The 17,917-nt window shown below is 35.0% G+C and overlaps 1 pseudogene; it reads left to right on the top strand.

Moving 5' to 3' along the window:
- Positions 1-11,309: 11,309 nt before the first annotated feature.
- LOC117032818 (E3 ubiquitin-protein ligase Mdm2-like) lies at positions 11,310-12,194 on the top strand (annotated as a pseudogene).
- Positions 12,195-17,917: the final 5,723 nt, after the last annotated feature.

The raw sequence follows: 17,917 nt of genomic DNA, 5'->3' as shown, positions 1-17,917 counted from the left end.
TAAACAATTGCATGCATTTAATCCTTGCAATGGCCTTTTGAAATGGCATTACAAATAGTCCTGTTTAAATTGTCCAGTGTTGCATAATTCATCTATAATGGAACTTGCATCCAAACCCTGGTCTGCCTAATACCAATCTGCAATGTTTCCTTTACTTCTATTGGTTTTATACCCCTGAGTTAAAGCAATTGTTTTAGGAATTTTTAGAAGTAATTCTTGACGTAGCTGAACATAATCAACATTTTTGACAAATGAAAAGGTCATTTTCAAGTCTCAAAGAATCACAGTTTTTTTCAGTCTAGATTTCAAGTTTCTTTAGCAACAAAATACAATAAGCATCCCTTGGTATCCTTAGGGAATTGGATACAGGACTCCCCACTCCCACCGCCGGCATATACTAAAATTCTCAGATGATTAAATCTCTTATATAAAATGGTATCAGGTTTGTATACGAGCCTACCACCACCTCCTGTATACTTTAAATCATCTATAGATTACACATAATACTTAATACAATGTAAATGCTGTGTAAATAGTTGTTATACCATATTGTTTAGGAAATAATGACAAGAAAAAAAATCTGTAGCAGGCTTAACTACATAGCACACGTAAGCAACTAACTATGCAACTTTTTTATTTTCCGAATATTTTCCATTTGATTGAATCCATGGATGTGGCACCTGTAGATATGCAAGGCCGGATACATAAACACACACACACACACACACACGCACGCAACACATACAGTAGAGCACTTAAATATTTTAATCCATTCAGATCCATATAGTAGGACCCATACCCAGAGTTGCTTCAAAAATATTCTTTACAGTATCTCAGGTGCAGTATTTTTTCCTATTTATTCTTTTCCTCTACTTTTCTTGATCAACTTACTGAGTCTATTTGGAATGGCAGATGAAAAGCCTCCACCATAAATCTTATCTTTACCTCAAGATATTTTAAATATTGGTATTAATTTATTGGGCATTGACCCTTAATCTGATTTTTTTTAAGGCATTTAAGTCTTTTAAGAAATTTTAACAAAAGGTGGGAAGGCCTTTAATTTAATCATTGTTGGATGGCTGAGTTTTTATAGATTTTTGACACTCAAATCTTTATTATATCATCAATTACAGTTTGAGCTCAAAAGCAGTCAGCTTCATCATTATTGCAAAACCTGGAATGTTTGTAATTCTTCTATTCCATTCTATTCTTTCCTGAGCTCATCACTTTCTTGAAATGTGTGGTCAATTTCATTTAAAACACACTAATAAAATTCTATTTTCTAACCTTTTTCTCTACACTCTCTGGTCAACCAGACAAGTTCATTATTTACATTATCTAGCTCTCAAATTACCCCAGACAAGAGTTTTACCATTCTACCATAAATGTTCTGCCAATTTTTAATGTAAACCACCATATTTTCAGGTACCTGTAACAGCAATGTCACATATTTCAGGTTTTTGTTATGACACCACCCCACTTCTAGTACTATTTTCAATATTAATTAGGGCAATGTCTTGGTGGTCTCTAAGATCATCCACAGGTTAGTGATTCACTAAAAGGACTCATAGAACTCAAAAGTCATCATAATCACAGACATGGTTTATCACAGTGAAAAGATGCAAAGCAAAATCAGCAAGTGGTACAACACATAAAGTCTGGAGGAAACCAGGAGCCAAGCTCGTCAGAGTTTTCTCCCAGGGGAGTCACCCAAGACACACTTAATTCTTCCTGCTATAAATGGTAGTAACACGTGCGAAGTGCTGTCTACTAGGGAAGGTTGTTTGAACCTAAGAGTCTGAGATTCGACCACATAAACACACAATGCCTCTGTGACTGACTATAGTTACCAAAACTACAGACGGCCAAAAAGAAAGTAGGTGTCTACCATACAGTACATTGTTTGCATACACTATCTGGACAAACTGGTACAGTTTCCTTCAAAACTCTAGACATGCAAACCATTTTTATCAGTTAAAACACTCCAAACAATTCACAGTCACCCACTAAGGGCCAGTTAAGAAAAATAGGCTCTTCTGGGAAGGTGCAAGTTTTAAGCAACTAAGACCTGATGAATTAACTCTTTCTTGCACATGCATGTTAGAATATACCACGATGACAATAAAAAGATCCCTTAACTTCATTGTCTTAATAAAGCAAAAGCATTTTTCCTCCACCACCCACTCCATTTACGTAAAGGTTACTGAAAATCAGGAGAACTCTCCAAGGCACTTGATCACTCAATAACCTATGCTGCTTCGGTCCTTTGGTTCTGCCATGTGAGCAAAAGGCTTCGTCTGCCACAGCTGTGGCAGAGGAAGTAGAGACTGGAGAACTCCATGGGCCTCTTCATTGTATCACCAAGTAACATGTGCTATTTTTGTTTACATTTTTGGGTCCTCTTTGGGCCCACCTAACTGCAAGGGACACAGATTTCAGACTCATATATGCACAAGGCAGAACAAAGGTCCAATTATCCATAAGAACTACCGGTGTCCACCATATTTACAAATTATCGATATTGTGGATGTTCAACCTATGGATAACAGAGAGCTCATACATATAGTTTGTGGTCAGAAAAATCGTTTTAAAACTTAGGGGAGGAAATGATCAAAGTAAAGAAAGATCAGTACGGTAAAGTAGGTAGAGCACAGAATTCAGGATCAGATTTGAAACAAATTTCTTCCCCTTAGTAGTTACATGACTTTGGCTAAATCATTTCACTGTTTTTAGCCTCAATTGTTACAGTGAAAATCAGGGGTAATGATAACTATGTCTTAGGTTTGGTGAATGATTCAATGAAATAATGTTTATAACACACCCAGCACCTTTCCTGGAACAACGTAGGCCTCAACATATATCTGTTCTGTCTCATGCTCGCTTCAAGGCTCGGATCATCACCGTTCTTCTGCCAACCCATTCCTTAATTAAAGAAACATTTATTGAATTCTTACCATATAGAATTCATACCATATGAATTCTTCTACTTGCTTAGGATTGAGTGGTGAACAAACCAGATTTTTGCTTTCTATATTCTCTGATAATGTGATATCCAAAGGAACAGAGCTGGAGACAACTTTTTCCAGTGGGAATAACATGTGAAAAGAGGCAAATTTGATGGATGGACTTCGAAGTTTTGGTGGAACTAAAGAGTAGCTTAAACTTAGTAAACATCAGGGAGAATGACAGGAGAGAAACTGGCAGGAAGGCATGGGCCAGGAGGCACACGTCTTTTTAAACATCAGTAAAGGGTCTGGATTCATTCTCAGGGTAGCTGTGACCAAGACACAGGGGCCATGGCAAGGGGCTGAGGAGGAATCTTGTGGGCAGGTGATGAGGGCTCTGATCCCACGACTGGCAATGTAAAGTCTTATTATGTCTATTCAAAAACTAGATCGGCTCAGCCCAAGCAGCCCAGGACCCACCCCCCCCCCTTTTTTTTTTTTCAGGCTTGACCAAATGTGATCATTAGTCGATTCACATTTTTCTTAACTCATTTCTTCCAGGCCATTGGTCCATGTAGCCTGGTCCAACCACGATAAAATTTTCAGTCCAGTGAATAAACTCCCTTTCACTGCCTCTCTGACTGTCCCTTGTGCAATTTCCCAAGTGTTTCTTCCATTTGGTTCCTAGTCATGCCTCTGTTACTGTTTTCATTATTTAAAAAATGGAGAGGATGTGTTTCTGCTGAAGTTGCCCAATCTTGTTTTCACTCGATTGGACTCCAAAGTGTGCTGTCTGGGCGCTGGCAGATGAATGAGGCAGAAAAGCCACTGATTTGATTTCCCTTTAAAGTTTTAGATCTTTCACTGCTTGCCTGGTTTTGTTTTCTCTTCTAACAGTGCATCTAAATATGTGCCTTTTCCTTCACTCTCTTGAGGTAATGCTTTTTATTGCTTTTACCGGTAACATTTGCCTTTGATGGTTTCTGGATATGTGTTTAAGGTCAAAGCTGTTCTGTTCTGTGCTTAGTTATCATGTCTGTGCTTTAACTTCGTTATTCCCTTTTGTTCTGAGATTTTTTTTTTTTGGCTTATTTTTTGGCTCACTTTTCTTAGTGATTCCTTGAGTTAGAGTCTCACAATAGTGTTTTTTATGTAAACTTTTTGGCCTTCGTAACTTTTAGTGTGTCAGATTGTATCCTATTATTGGTATTTGGAAAGAGAAATACCGCCTCACAGAAACTCAATACTTCTGCACAAGTTTTGTTGCTTTACTCCTGTTTCAATATGCAATAAGCAATTAGTTGGTATAGACTGGCCTAAATCATGTCTCCACTCAAGCCCAAAACAACTACTCAGCTGTCTCTGTTGATGCACAGTAAATCTAAGAAGCTTAATTAAATAAGTGTCTTCAGGATTTTTTTTAATCTGATTAAATTTATTGGGGTGACATTGTTTATAAAGTTATGTGTTTCAAGTGTATAATTCTATAATATATCATCTATATATCGCATTGTGTTCACCACCCAGAGTCAGTTCTCCTTTCGTTACCATATATTTGACCCTCTTTACCCACTTCTACCACCATCACCCCCTTACCTTCTGGTAATCATCATACTGTTGTCTCTGTCTTCGAGTTTTTGTTTGTCTCATTCATTTGTTGTTTTCAGTTTTATATCCCATATATGAGTGAAATCATATGGTTCTCCATTTTTTCCTGTCTGATTTATTTTACTTAGCATGATAATCTCAAGATCCATACATGTTGTCACAAAGGACAGTATTTCATCCTTCCTTATGGCTGAGTAATATTCTGTGGTATATATATATGTACCACATCTTCTTTATACAATCATTTGTCAAAGGACACTTTAGTTCTTTCTATGTTAGCCAGCATGAACAATGCTGCAATAAGCATAGGGGTGCATATATCTTTACAAATACATATTGGCAAATTTTTCAGATAGATATCCAGAAGATGGATTGCTGGGTCATATGATAACTCTATTCTTAATTTTTTGAGGAACCTCCATAATGTTGTCCATAGTGACTGTACCAACTTATATTCCCACCAGCAGTATATGAGGGTTGCTTTATCTCTACAACCTTTCTAACATTTGTTATTACTTGTCCTGTGGATAATGGCCAGTCTGACAGGTGTGAGGTGGTATCTCATTGTAGTTTTGATCTGCATTTCCCTAATAGCTACTGAAGTTGAGCATTTTTTCATATATCTATTGGCCATTTGTGTGTCTTCTTGGGAGAAGTGTCTGTTCGGGTCCTCTGTCCATTCTTTATTTGGACTTTTTTTGGTGTGTGTGTGTGTGTGCGTGTGTGCGTGCGTGTGTGTTTGTTTGAGTTATATTAGTTTTTTTAATATATATATTTTGGATATTAATCCCTTATTTGACCTCAAAAGGAAGGGAAGTAAAAGCAAAAATAAATGAATGCGACTATATCAGAGTAAAACACTTCTGCACAGTTTTCCGGAAATTTAAGATAATTTTCTAATTGTTATTGACCCTTGACTTCCCAGAAATCACAAACTACCACAGGGACTCGAAATAGTGTTGCATGTCTATGGTGGGGGCAGGATGCACTCAAATTGCACAATTATGGAAGAATATCTTCCTAGGTCAATATTTTCAATATCTGTACATTATATACCATCCTTTGTTATTTCCTTTTTTTTACCTTTTTTAAGGACACCCTACTTTCCTTATTAATGAGTTTATCCTTATTCTATATACTGTGTATATATTTATATTTATACTGTGTAACAATATTTATAGTTTAGGTTTCAGTAAATCATTTGCAGTTTTCTTGTTTGAATATATTTTTCAATGGAACACAGTTGACTTCTAAGGGCATGCACCACTGCTTTTTCATGTAGGTTTTCTTCAAATTTGACCCCAGGTTTCAAATAAACATTTAAAGTTTGTCATGAAATATAATTATTTCTCTAGTTATTTCTAAAATGTGCTGGTTGAAGAGTGGTATTGAAACAATTATAGATGTTAATATTTAATGGCTTTATAGTCCATTCTGTTTGAATGCATATATTTTGGTCATTTTAAAAATAATATAACCACCGTATACAATTATTAGAAATGGAAAAAAGGGAATGATTCCATATTAATCTATTCATACTATCTGAATACAAACACTGCTTGCACTTCAGGTCATACAGGTTCAGTTTCTGAGACGCTTGTAATGCTCCTGCATACCCAGAACTTACTAGATCCTCGGAATATGAAGAAGAAATGGAACAGTCTCTGAGTTCACAGGAGTTCCCAGTGGAGATGGCATACTCCTACAAAGTGTACAAAGAAACCATTTCAGAATGAAGTGTCAGACTTGAGGATATAGCTATTAGGTGTTCATAGAAAGGGCACAGAGATAGATTCTTAGGAAACATAATTCCTGGATTTTTATCTTAAAAGATAACCTGGGCTAAATCAAGACAAGGAGGGTAGGAAGGTAATTCTAGGAAAAAGAAACACATGAATCGGGGCACATGTCACAGCTTCATTTGGGGTACTCATTGTTCTGAAATATAACCTAAATGATGTGAAATGCTAGAAATTAAAATTTTGGCCTATTGCAGTCTAGTCTGTGCATGCTTTGTACATAGTTTTAATCAAAAGATATGTACATATAGAGCTGTATTGATTTTTATACACACATATATGTGTGTATACGCACATGAGTATATGTGTGTATATATCATATCACATTTAATATAAAGTCATCTGGCTATACATTATTTCACTGAACACTTATTGTTAAATAAGTATTATTAAACATTATTATTGTTAAATAAATTAAATAATATGATGGCTACTACTCAAATTAATATCAGTAATGCTAGGTTTTTGGTTTGTGTGTGTATTGTAGTCTGGATTACTCCTTTAGGCTTTGTTCCTAGGCTTGCATATATTCTAACACAGTATAAAACACCTTTATGGTTCTTGATATATATTAGAAATTAAAAAATAGTTTGTACCAATTTAACCCCCACCTACAATGCAAGTTTATTAGATGCCTGCATTGTCCGACATCCACTCCCAACACTGGCGATTTTTCCCCGCTCAATTTTGCTAACTTATTTGGAAGACTATTTCTTAGCCTTTAGAATCAGATCCTTGTGGTACAAAGAGAATTATTCTCATGTCTTAATGATGTTATGAGGATTAATTTAAGTAATGAATGAAAATTGCTTAGCACACTGGCATATATAAATGTACGATAAATTATAGCTATCGTGTTATTATTATCTCTTCGACTACTAAAGATGATCTTAATCTATTTTTTCTCTTCCCGGATCTATTGGAGAATTAATAACTTAATGAATACTTAATGCTCATATTAGAAAGCATTTTCACTTTATACCAGTGATTGACTACCAGCTCACAGAGCCCCCAACTATGATGACGCACAAAAAGTAATGTGATCATCTCAAATCTCCCAAAACATAGCAGTCCATGCAGACCCTTTAGGTTTAATACAGTTTAGTCAAATTCAAGTGAAGGGGCAAAAAATTAAGGTAGTCCAATGGACTTACTACATCTTGCGTCAGGAAAAGGACTCTTACCTCTGTTTCTTATATACAACAGCTTCTTTTATACTAGAAATTATACAAAAATGGAAGTGAATTGTCTTAAATACAAGTTTTGTTTAAAAAGAATAATGGGAGGTGGAGAGTGTGTACTGCTCAGATATGAAGAGATTGAACACTAAGTACCTGCGTATAACATTGATATTACCCAAAAATGTTGGGCTGAGGTATAAAAACTAAACAATTAAATAAAAGCAACATTATTTTAAAAATTCATCTGGTGTTATTTATAACTAACTAGAACTGGTATGTTGGTTTCCTTTCCTGAGTAGACCAAGCTCTGTCTTCTACTATTGTCAGGTTTATTGAAGTATAATTTATGTATACTAAAATTTACCCTTTTTAACTGTTTCTCTCAAAGTATTTGTCCATTTAACTTTAGATATCAAATTTATAATTTTGTTCATAATGATCCTTTATACTTTTAATGTCTGTAGGATCTGAGGCGATGTTCCCTCTTCTATTCTTGATATTGGTAATTTGTGTCTTCTCTTTTTTTTCCTTAGTCAGTGTGGCCATAGTTTTGTCAATTTTATTATTGATCTTTTCAAAGGCCCAGTTTTGCTTTTGTTGATTGACACTATTTCTTTTGTATTTTCAATTTCACTGATTTCTGCTTTTTTCTTTATTATTTCTTTTTGCTTTGAATTTAATTTGCTCTTCTTTTTTCAGTTTCTTAGGTTGAATCTCCAAAGACTGAGTTGAGGCATTTCTTTGTCTTCCTAATGCTATATCATTTTTAAGTACTATTTAAGCTGCAACACATAAATGTTGACATATATTTTGACTTTTGTTTAATTGAAGATATTTTCTAATTTTCCATTTGGTTTCTTCTTTGACACAGGATTTATTTAGAAGTATGCTTTTAAGTTTCTAAATATTCGAGAACATTCATTTTCTATTGATTTATAGTTTCATTCCATTATTGTCTGAGGACATATATTATACATTTTCATTCTAGAATTTGTGTGTCACAAAATATATATGATGAACAGTGTGTGTGCACTTGAAAAATATGTGTATTCTGTGTTGTTGGGATTCTACCCATAGTCCTAAAAATATCCTTAGGTCAAGTTAGTTGATAATGTTGTTCAGGTCTTTTGTTTACTTATTTTCACTTTACTTGTTCCACGAATTATAGAGATATATCCAACTATATTTGTGGATTTTAGACTAGTCATTATTAAGACGCTAGGTGTAGTGGTAGTGATTCTTAATATCTAATGGATTAGCAAATTTTCATTTATTTATTTAGACCCACATAATGTGTCTGCTGATGCTTAAATTCAATGTAATTTGGGCTTTAGTCAAAATAAGAAGTATCAGATACTTTTCATTGAGCAGCACGTAATAATAATTATGTATGTGTTCAGGCATAATTTAATCATAGACATATTTTGGTATTTCGGGATCTATTGCTATTTAAAAAACTTTTTAAATATCATTAAACAAAAGGCAAGACAATATAATTCTTCTGACATTAATATCTTGGGTGATGATTTTCAGGAAATTCCCATTTTAAACTGTAAAAGGGAGGTTAGCCTAAATGAGATTTTAAACATCTTTCCTTTCTGTGACATCAGTCTCATCATCAAATCAACATATTTATTTATGATTTGTTTGTTTTAATATCTGTTTTGAGGGCTTACCACTTTTCTTCCATGAGGCAACTTACTAAATTGAGCCTTCTTTTGCCAAGTGTAAAGTAAGAGAGTAAGCACACACCTAATTATATACTGGGAAGTTGTAATAAATTGAAAAACAAATAGAATATGTATTTGGCATTAGAATTGTAACCATTTGTAACCATTTGCTAGAACTGTAACCAGTCAAGGATTGTACACAACCAAGTTGATATTATAATGATTAATATCAAGCAAAAACACTGGCATGTTAATGAAAGTTGCTACTTCTCTCTGAAACACAAAAAAACAAACAAACCCACTTTCCCCTCAGAAACTTAGTTATACCTGTACTATCACTTTGTATAAGTCTTTGAATGATCTTATGTTGTTACTAACTCAACATTTCATGATCTTTCCTTCCCTAGGTTGCTAATTAAATCAGTGACTGAATTCTTTAATTCATACCAAGGCAATCAGGAATTTCTATTTCTTCTCAACTAGTTCCCTCACACAATTTCACAGTTTCTTTTTCTAGAATCTCCAAGAAGCAAGATTGAATTAATTTAATGAATTACCTTTAGAGCCATGGATAAGACTAATTTGCCAAGACTTTGGCCAACTGGTATCCATCTGAATGGAAGATGATTTGATTAGTTAAAAATGAGCTAGTCAGTATCCTAATGTGGTTTTTGATTAATCCATTCCAATGATCTGAATTTGTGCAACGTGTTTGAAAAAGAAATCTAACTTGTGAAACACGGATTCTTATTTTTTATCCATAGAGGATTAGTGGAGAGAAAATTAAGTTCCTTCATCTAAGTAAGTACTTCAGGGAACAATTCACCTATCAATGTATGGGAAAGTTTCAGCCTGTAACTTACCCAATTTCATTAGCATTAATGGGAGTTTTGTGTGAAATCCTCTGTGAATCATTGCTTTAGGAAATCTATAAGAGTTTGTTGATTACCTTTATTTTGTAATGGCTCTATTCTCCAGTTCCAATTTTTAACACATTAAGCTTGCAATAGATGCTAAATTTTGAAAAGAACCAAACTTGGACTTTTGAAGGTAATTAAATCAGAGTAGTATCGCACAGAATCATTCATTATTGTGACTGTTAGATGCTTTATGCATGTTAGGTCCCCAATGTTCTACTGGCTTGCTGTCCACAGTATGTAAAAACTCAAAGTTGCACTTCTATACTTCACCTAATTATGTTTTATTTATGTATACTCATTTATGGATATTCTATTCTATTCTACTAAAGTCCTTTTGCCCCTCATTGCTGGACCATGAATTCTACACACACTTGGATGATCCTTTGAATACCATGCCCTCTACTTTACTTGACTTCATAATTTCCAATGACCTTTACATAGTATGCAAAGAGAATTTGTATCCAAATCTGAACAATTTTGAAAATGAAAGATGGACTTAGTGGAAGAGGTGGGGCCTGGGTGTACACATGCAAATATCATTTAAGGCACACTGGGGGACCTCAGGGTCCTGGGCTTCTTCTGGGATCTGTGTGACCTGTGTGGTGGGAAGGAAGGCGGAGAGAGAAGCCAAGCCAGATAGACATGCCCAACCCCTCCTCCAATGAAGGTCCTCAAGCTTCCACATCTAGGAGCCTTCTTCTCGGGACCTAGTGCATTTGAGCGCCCCAAGGCTTGTGGTATAGAGTGTTTGGGGAATTCAGAGGAAGAGTGACTTCTGATTAGAAGAAAATTTGGATGAATTATCTGGTGCATAACAAAGAAAGCACCAGAAATCTGATAGTGTCCTCCTTTCATTGAGGAAAGCCTTGCTTTGTGTGTAAAAGGGGAGATGTATTGTGAAAGAAGCAGCAGCCGTGAATCCACAGAGACTCCATCTAATCTGGATCTTGATGGTAGGTAGGTGAACATTCTGGTGGTTGAATCAGGATTCAGGTTCAGATTAATTCACTGAGGAATTTGAAGTTGAGTCTCAATTCAAAAAATAATAGCCTTAGTGCAGAAGAATAACTCTCAGAGGAAGATGAGGAGGTAAATTGAGTTACTGTGTATTAGGCAGGGGAGTATGATATAGATTCAATTGAAGACTATCTTAAAATTTCTTTAGCAGGCTAGTGGTGGTTTATAAAATGAAATGAATCCTCCTCTTTACCACATTGCAATAGATGTTGGCCCCTTTTGAGAATTGGCTTCCTGAAGATAAACAGAAAGATAAAAGGAAAATGTATGAAAAAGCCAAACTAGAAAACTCAACACAAGTAGACAAGAGCTTTGATATTCCTGATTATGAAAAAGAAAAGAAAAAATACACTGATTGCTTCCCAAGAGTCATATGTTGAGGAAAATTATGATAAAAAATCACACAAGCCTCTCAATCCCAAGAAATGAGCACTATTCTCAGGCATCAAATTCTAAAATCACCACTTTACACCACGAGATGTGAATGAGTTTGAGTAGGAAGAAACACAGGACAAAGAAGAAAGTATGGCATCTAGTTTTCCCCTTAAAGCCATCGATCCCTGTGTAATTTGCCAAGGTCGACCTAAAAACAGTTGCAGTATCCATGGCAATACAAGACATCGTGTGGTATGTTTTAATGTGCCAAGAAGACTTTAAAAAGTATGCAAGGTAAGTTCTGGAAATCGGCTGTACAACTTAGGGCATCTAGTTAACAATACAATATTCTGCACTTAGCAGTATGTTAAGGATAAATCTCATGTAAAGTGCTCTTAACACACACACAGACACACACACACACACAAATGCACGCAAGGAAATCGTTGGCGATGATGGATATGTTTAATACCTTGATTAAGGTGGTAGTATCATGAATGTATGAATATGTCCAAACTCATAAAGATCTATACATTAAACATATGCAAATTTTTATCTATCAATTATTCCATAATAAAGCTTAAAAAAAGACAGAAGTAAGCTTTGCCCAGTAGGAAGATAACCAATTCAAATGACTGTGCTTACTTATTTCCCCTACTTGACCAGTTCATACGAGTAGAATTACATATTTCTAACAAGATAACCCTAAAGATTTAGAGAAACAAGAAATATATATATTTTTTTTTTCATATATCAAAGCAAGGAAGTATCTGTTCATGTATATGTCTTCTATTTAGTCTAATTTACCTACTTTGGAGGGGGGTAGTCGTTTTAGAAAATTTAATTGCTGTTTATACTTTATATTTGGGATTTAATGTAATTTGAATTGGATGTACAGCTCATCCTTTAACCCACTGCTCATATTTTAATTCTTAATCAATTTCTCTTACATTAAAGTATCTGATACACCCACACACATACACAGACTTGAGCGCGAGGTCAGACAATTAAGTTTGTGAACTCATCCTAGAAGAAGTGCTACATACCTCATTGCTGAATAGCAATATGGTCACCTTCCAAGTGCTCCCCTTGGGAAGCTATGCACTGACATCAGTGACTAGTCCACCCCTCAAAGTAATTTTGGAACGCTTTCTGGAATGGCCATCAGAGCTGTCATCGTATTACCCTTGGTGTCCTGAATGTCATAAAAATGTTTATTTTTCAATATTTCCTTTATCTTTGGGTAAAGAAAGAAGTCATTGAGAGCCAGATCAGGCGAGCAGGGAGGGTGTTCTAATACACTTATTTGTTTACTGGCTAAACACTCCCTCACAGACAGTGCTGTGTGAGCTGATGCATTGTCATGATACAAGAGCCATGAATTGTTGGCGAAAAGCTCAGGTCATCTAACTTTTTCACGCAGACTTTTTAGCACTTCCAAATAGTAAACTTGGTTAACTGTTTGTCCAGTTGTTACAAATTCATAATGACTAAACCTTCTGATATCAAAAAAGGTTAGCAACATCATTGAAAACAAGCTCATGAACTTAATTGTCAGACCTTGTGTTTGTATGTGTGTGTGTATCTGATTATATATATCTGATATATACACATGACTTGTATTCATCTTTTGTTATCAGCATATATTGAGTATTAGAATTTTAATACATTTTTTTCCTTTCTTAAAATGTGTATACATTTTTTGGCACCCCTGGTATATATAGATATATATCATATATTATATCATATATATATATGATATCTATATCTATATCTATATATACACCAGTTAAATGTAACTTATTTAATACTGTTTCATATAAGCAGAAAAATTTGTGTGAAAGATTTAATATTAAACTTTTAGATACCCTTTAGTCTTCTGATTCTTAGTTTCTCTGATCGTTCAGAGCCTCTTAAAATACTCTTTCCATATAAAAAATAATTTGGTAGTCATATTTGGTGCTCTATAAGTAAAAATGTACTTCTTGTTCCCCAACCACTTTGGTATATAAGTAGAGATACTGTCGATTGAGAAGTATTGAGACTAGCTGTCATTTATCTACAAGACAAAACTTTTTAAGTCTTCGTAGCAGAATATGGGGTTGTCTTTGCAGGTCCAACCTGTATAGCAGGCCCTTTCAACCTTTAATTTCAAGATTTAGTGGAATCTATTGTTTCCCTCAGGTAGAAAAACAATTCTAAAACACTTTGAATTACCTTTCGGGAGTGGGTTCTGTGATTGCTGGAAAGTTTCAGACCTTTGCTTAAGGCAAGTTCTAGAAACCAGTGAATTGAAAAAGATTAATTTAAAAATTTGATAATGTAAAAAATGTTCATTTTAAAACTAGTCAGAAAGGTCATAACTTCTTTCTAAATTATCCAGATATTACGCATCAATTTTCTTCAAGAAAGACAGGGTCAGAACATAGGATTCTAAAATATCTCTGAAACTCTGTAGATTAACTTTTGTTTTATATTTAAATATGAATCTTATTTAAAGCAAAATAATGTAAATAACCAAAAGCAAAATAATTTAAATAATGTAAATAAAGCAAAATAATGTAAATCATGTCATGTAAAGCAAAATAATGTAAATAACCACTTTGGTTTAGGGTCCCAGTATTTTTTCTCCCGTGAATGACAGCTGTACATATTCAGATGAGGACAATAAAATCAACTGAACTGTAAGTTTAGAATAGAACTGAAGGGTCATTTTTCATAGCAACTTTGTGTGCCAGCGACTTTTAGCATATAAACCTTAAAAACAAAACCATACAGACACATAACTTACCCAAGTATGCATATGTAAGTGGGAAACAAATGGCAGAAGGGATCAGAAGTACTTTATCGAGTAACCCTCAAATACAGTAAAACTGAATTAGTTTGGTATTTGTAACATACAAACTAGAACTAAGTAGAATTCATCCTTTCTAAGGAGAGTGGACCGTATAAATGAGATTACACACAACGTATATACAGGGTATATGCATGCAAAGATTATGCTATTTATAAAACATTCAACTCTATGTGTCAATGGAGTCTCATTCTGCCTGCCTATGGATTACTAATGCATTCTTGATTGTTTACATCTTTAGGTTCAGTGCACATATATTATATATTGATTAACAAGTAAACAAACAATTTATTAAATGTTTGATTATGAAAAAATGAAAGAGGGCTATTAATGATTTTGTAAGAACAACAAGCATAACATGAGTCACCTGACTTTTAACTCCGACCTTCTGTTATACCCACTCAGACTGGTACTTCCCTGGTCCTTAAGTTCTAGAAAATCTCCACTTATAAAACATAAACAGCCCAGTTTTTTTTTTTTTAAATACACTTTCTACCCATCCTAGCTTTCCAGATAGTTTTATCCCAATTTGCCTTTCATCTGACCAAGATCTCCATTTTTCTATTTTTTCTGTTTATCATCTATATTATAGTCTACTCCCACCCACTTCCTTCTCAATTTTGAATAGATTGCAAGTCAACCACTCTCTATACCCTTTCACTTGGTCAACTGTCATGTCTCCCTAGAACACTAACTCTGTACCCCACCCATTATCATCCTTCCCTAATGAAGTGTCAGGGTAAGTACACTATTCACAGAAAAAAAATAGAGACTCACAAAGCACTGTTCCTTTATATTTTCTTCAGCATCAAATGGGCACCCGGGACTGACTGACAATTCTGTTTCCTCAGTAAATTTTAACTTTTTAAAGTTATTTTAAATCTTGGCTATCTTCTTCATCAGCTCACCAACTCTGTAACCTATCTGGAGCTGGTTGCTTTACCTCTTATTTCAGAGAAAATAAATGCCATTAAAATTGAAAATCTGTCAACACCAGAAACATGCCTGTATCATTATTTTTGTCCTTTACATTCACCACAGTGTAAGAGATATCGTCCTCCTTTGAAAGATTAATTCATTTACCTGAATTCTGGAATCGGCAACTTTCTACATCTCAAGAGACCTTGCTATTAATACATTGATTTTTCCCTCTTTCTTAAATATCTTTAAAGAAAACAATTAGCTAACATTATTGGACATGCATTTGTAGGTAAAAAGACTGAGAGCTAGAGAAATGCCCAAAGTCATGCCACTTGAACATGGAAGAACTAGAATTAAGATTGAAATGTGTGACACCATATACATAGGCAGTATAATGATTGCTACTGTATAATGAGTGCAGCCCATAAAAATTTAAACATCCTCAGGTCTCTCTCTCACTAAATCAAATTCCATGAAATAATGTTGGAATAATTATCTACTCTTCCTGTCTCCAATTTTCACACCTTCCATTCACTCATCAAGTCACCACAGCCTGGCTTTATACTACTCTGTTCTCCAGACACCTCACTTTTGCAATGGTTGTCTGTGAGCTCCTTATTGTCAAGATCACATCTCCTTTCTGCGTATCACGTGATTGTTTTTAATCACAGGGTTTTCAGAAAGGTTTCCTTCCCTAATTTCTGTGACACCACATCTTTTGGCTTTCCTTCTACCTCTCTGCCTGCTTTCTCTTGGTTGCCTTCATGTACTCCTATTTCCTTAAATGGTTCTTAATTATTGACTGTCAATAGGCATTGGTCGTTGGCCATCTCATCTATGATTTAGACCTGGATGGGGACCTGTTTGCTGATGCTTCTGAGAAATAGAAGGAAGTTCCGCTAGAAGAACTCATTCATCACCACCACCCTCTCACACGCATCTAGAGCTTTAGAGTTTTCTCTCTCTCTGAATACCTGACATGTGCAGTGCACACCTTTGACATAGTAAGTGGAGCTATAACTCAGGAAGTATTTTGGTGGCCATAACCATAAATATGAATACTGCTGGCCCTTTGGTTCCTTGCTGTGTACCTGGGCTTTCTCACACCCACTTCTGATACAGTCTCATAAACATAATTTTCACTCCCATCTATTTTACCTCTTCATCGTCTCCCTCACTGGTACTTGCACTAAGGTTGAAACTATCGTTATCCGTACCCTTTTTCTACATTTAGTCATTATAGATGTGCATATAATAGCTTGAGTTCTCAAAAATGTCTGCCAATTTGTGAGTTTTAGGGAGGGAACGATAGTTTCCATGTTTATAGAAACTATAAAGTGGGACTTGTAAATAACAATCTTAGGAGTTTTTTGATTGAGGAGTGATGTCTGTGGCTCCTCTAACTTGAAAAGCTGAACATTCTGTTCTCTCCTTTGTGTTCATGGCTCTTTTACAGTTTAGTTCTGCAAAAAAGTTTCTGTGCAGCAAAGGAACTCTCACTGGTCAATCAGCAATGAGTGGTGTTAATGCAGAGATACATCAGCTTATCTAGGATGTAGCTCTGATTTCATTCTCTCTCTTTCTCTCTTTCTCTCTCTTTCGTGACAAGAGGAGAACAGGTATATACTGTAGTAAGCAAAGTGTCAGAATATACCATTAGCAAAATTTGCTCCCACGTTCTTAAATTGGTCTTGCTTAAAGGTAATTTAGTTTTCTTTAAAGACAGAGTCTAGGTTAGAGTGTACTTCTGTTTAATTCTATTTCTTTGTCCATTATGTGCCCACTCATTATCCTTTTATGTCCCATTGTATTATTTTAGTCACTGGAGAACAGAGATAGGTGAGTAGGGAGGAAAGGGAATGTTAGTTAAAGTGGAAGAGGAAAGAACGGATTAAGGATAACAATTTTAGTGTCCCAGGGATTCTCACATAGACTTCTGTGTATATCTATATAGCAACATATATTTACTTTTCAGTATCCCCTATTAGAGAGGAAGATTTTTCAGAAAAACATGGAGATTCTTTTATTAGTCTAAATAAACTACAATGTCTAGCACTGTGCCTAGCCCAGAGTACTCAAATCCTTATAGATTTCACTAAATAAACCTTCACAACCACCAAGAAAGTCTCAATGGAGTAGTTGTCTTAGAAAATAACAACAATTTTGATCATATACCATTAAAGGTTGTAGTTTTATTGTTACCTCTGGATGAATTTCACACGTAAGTTTTTCATGTAATGGTAAGAGCCTACCAAAATTTTAGACTTTCATTGCTCCGTTTGTTATAAAAATGTTTGTGAAAGAAACAGGGAAGGTGAAATGCAGGTCGAGTCAATTTTGGTACCTTTGTAGCCCCCACACACAAGGTATAAATTTCTGGACTAGTCTGAAGCTACAATGTACCATTTACCCTTACATAACAGATTCAAATCGTAGTTAAGAGTCAGATATAAGATAGCTCATGATAATACACAATAAAAACCTCCTAGATTCTCTCCTTTTCCCCACCCACTCAAGAAATTTATGTATTTACATACATACATACACATACATACACACACACACATCTGAAAAAAGCAGCATATAAAACGGTTACACACATAATTGTGACGGTGATGTCTTAGGCA

This window comes from Rhinolophus ferrumequinum, chromosome 13 (genome assembly GCF_004115265.2).
Source record: "Rhinolophus ferrumequinum isolate MPI-CBG mRhiFer1 chromosome 13, mRhiFer1_v1.p, whole genome shotgun sequence".
In the NCBI taxonomy this organism is placed as follows: Eukaryota; Metazoa; Chordata; class Mammalia; order Chiroptera; family Rhinolophidae; genus Rhinolophus; species Rhinolophus ferrumequinum.
Note: the sequence above shows the minus strand (reverse complement) of the source record. Positions and strands in the feature narration are given on the sequence as shown.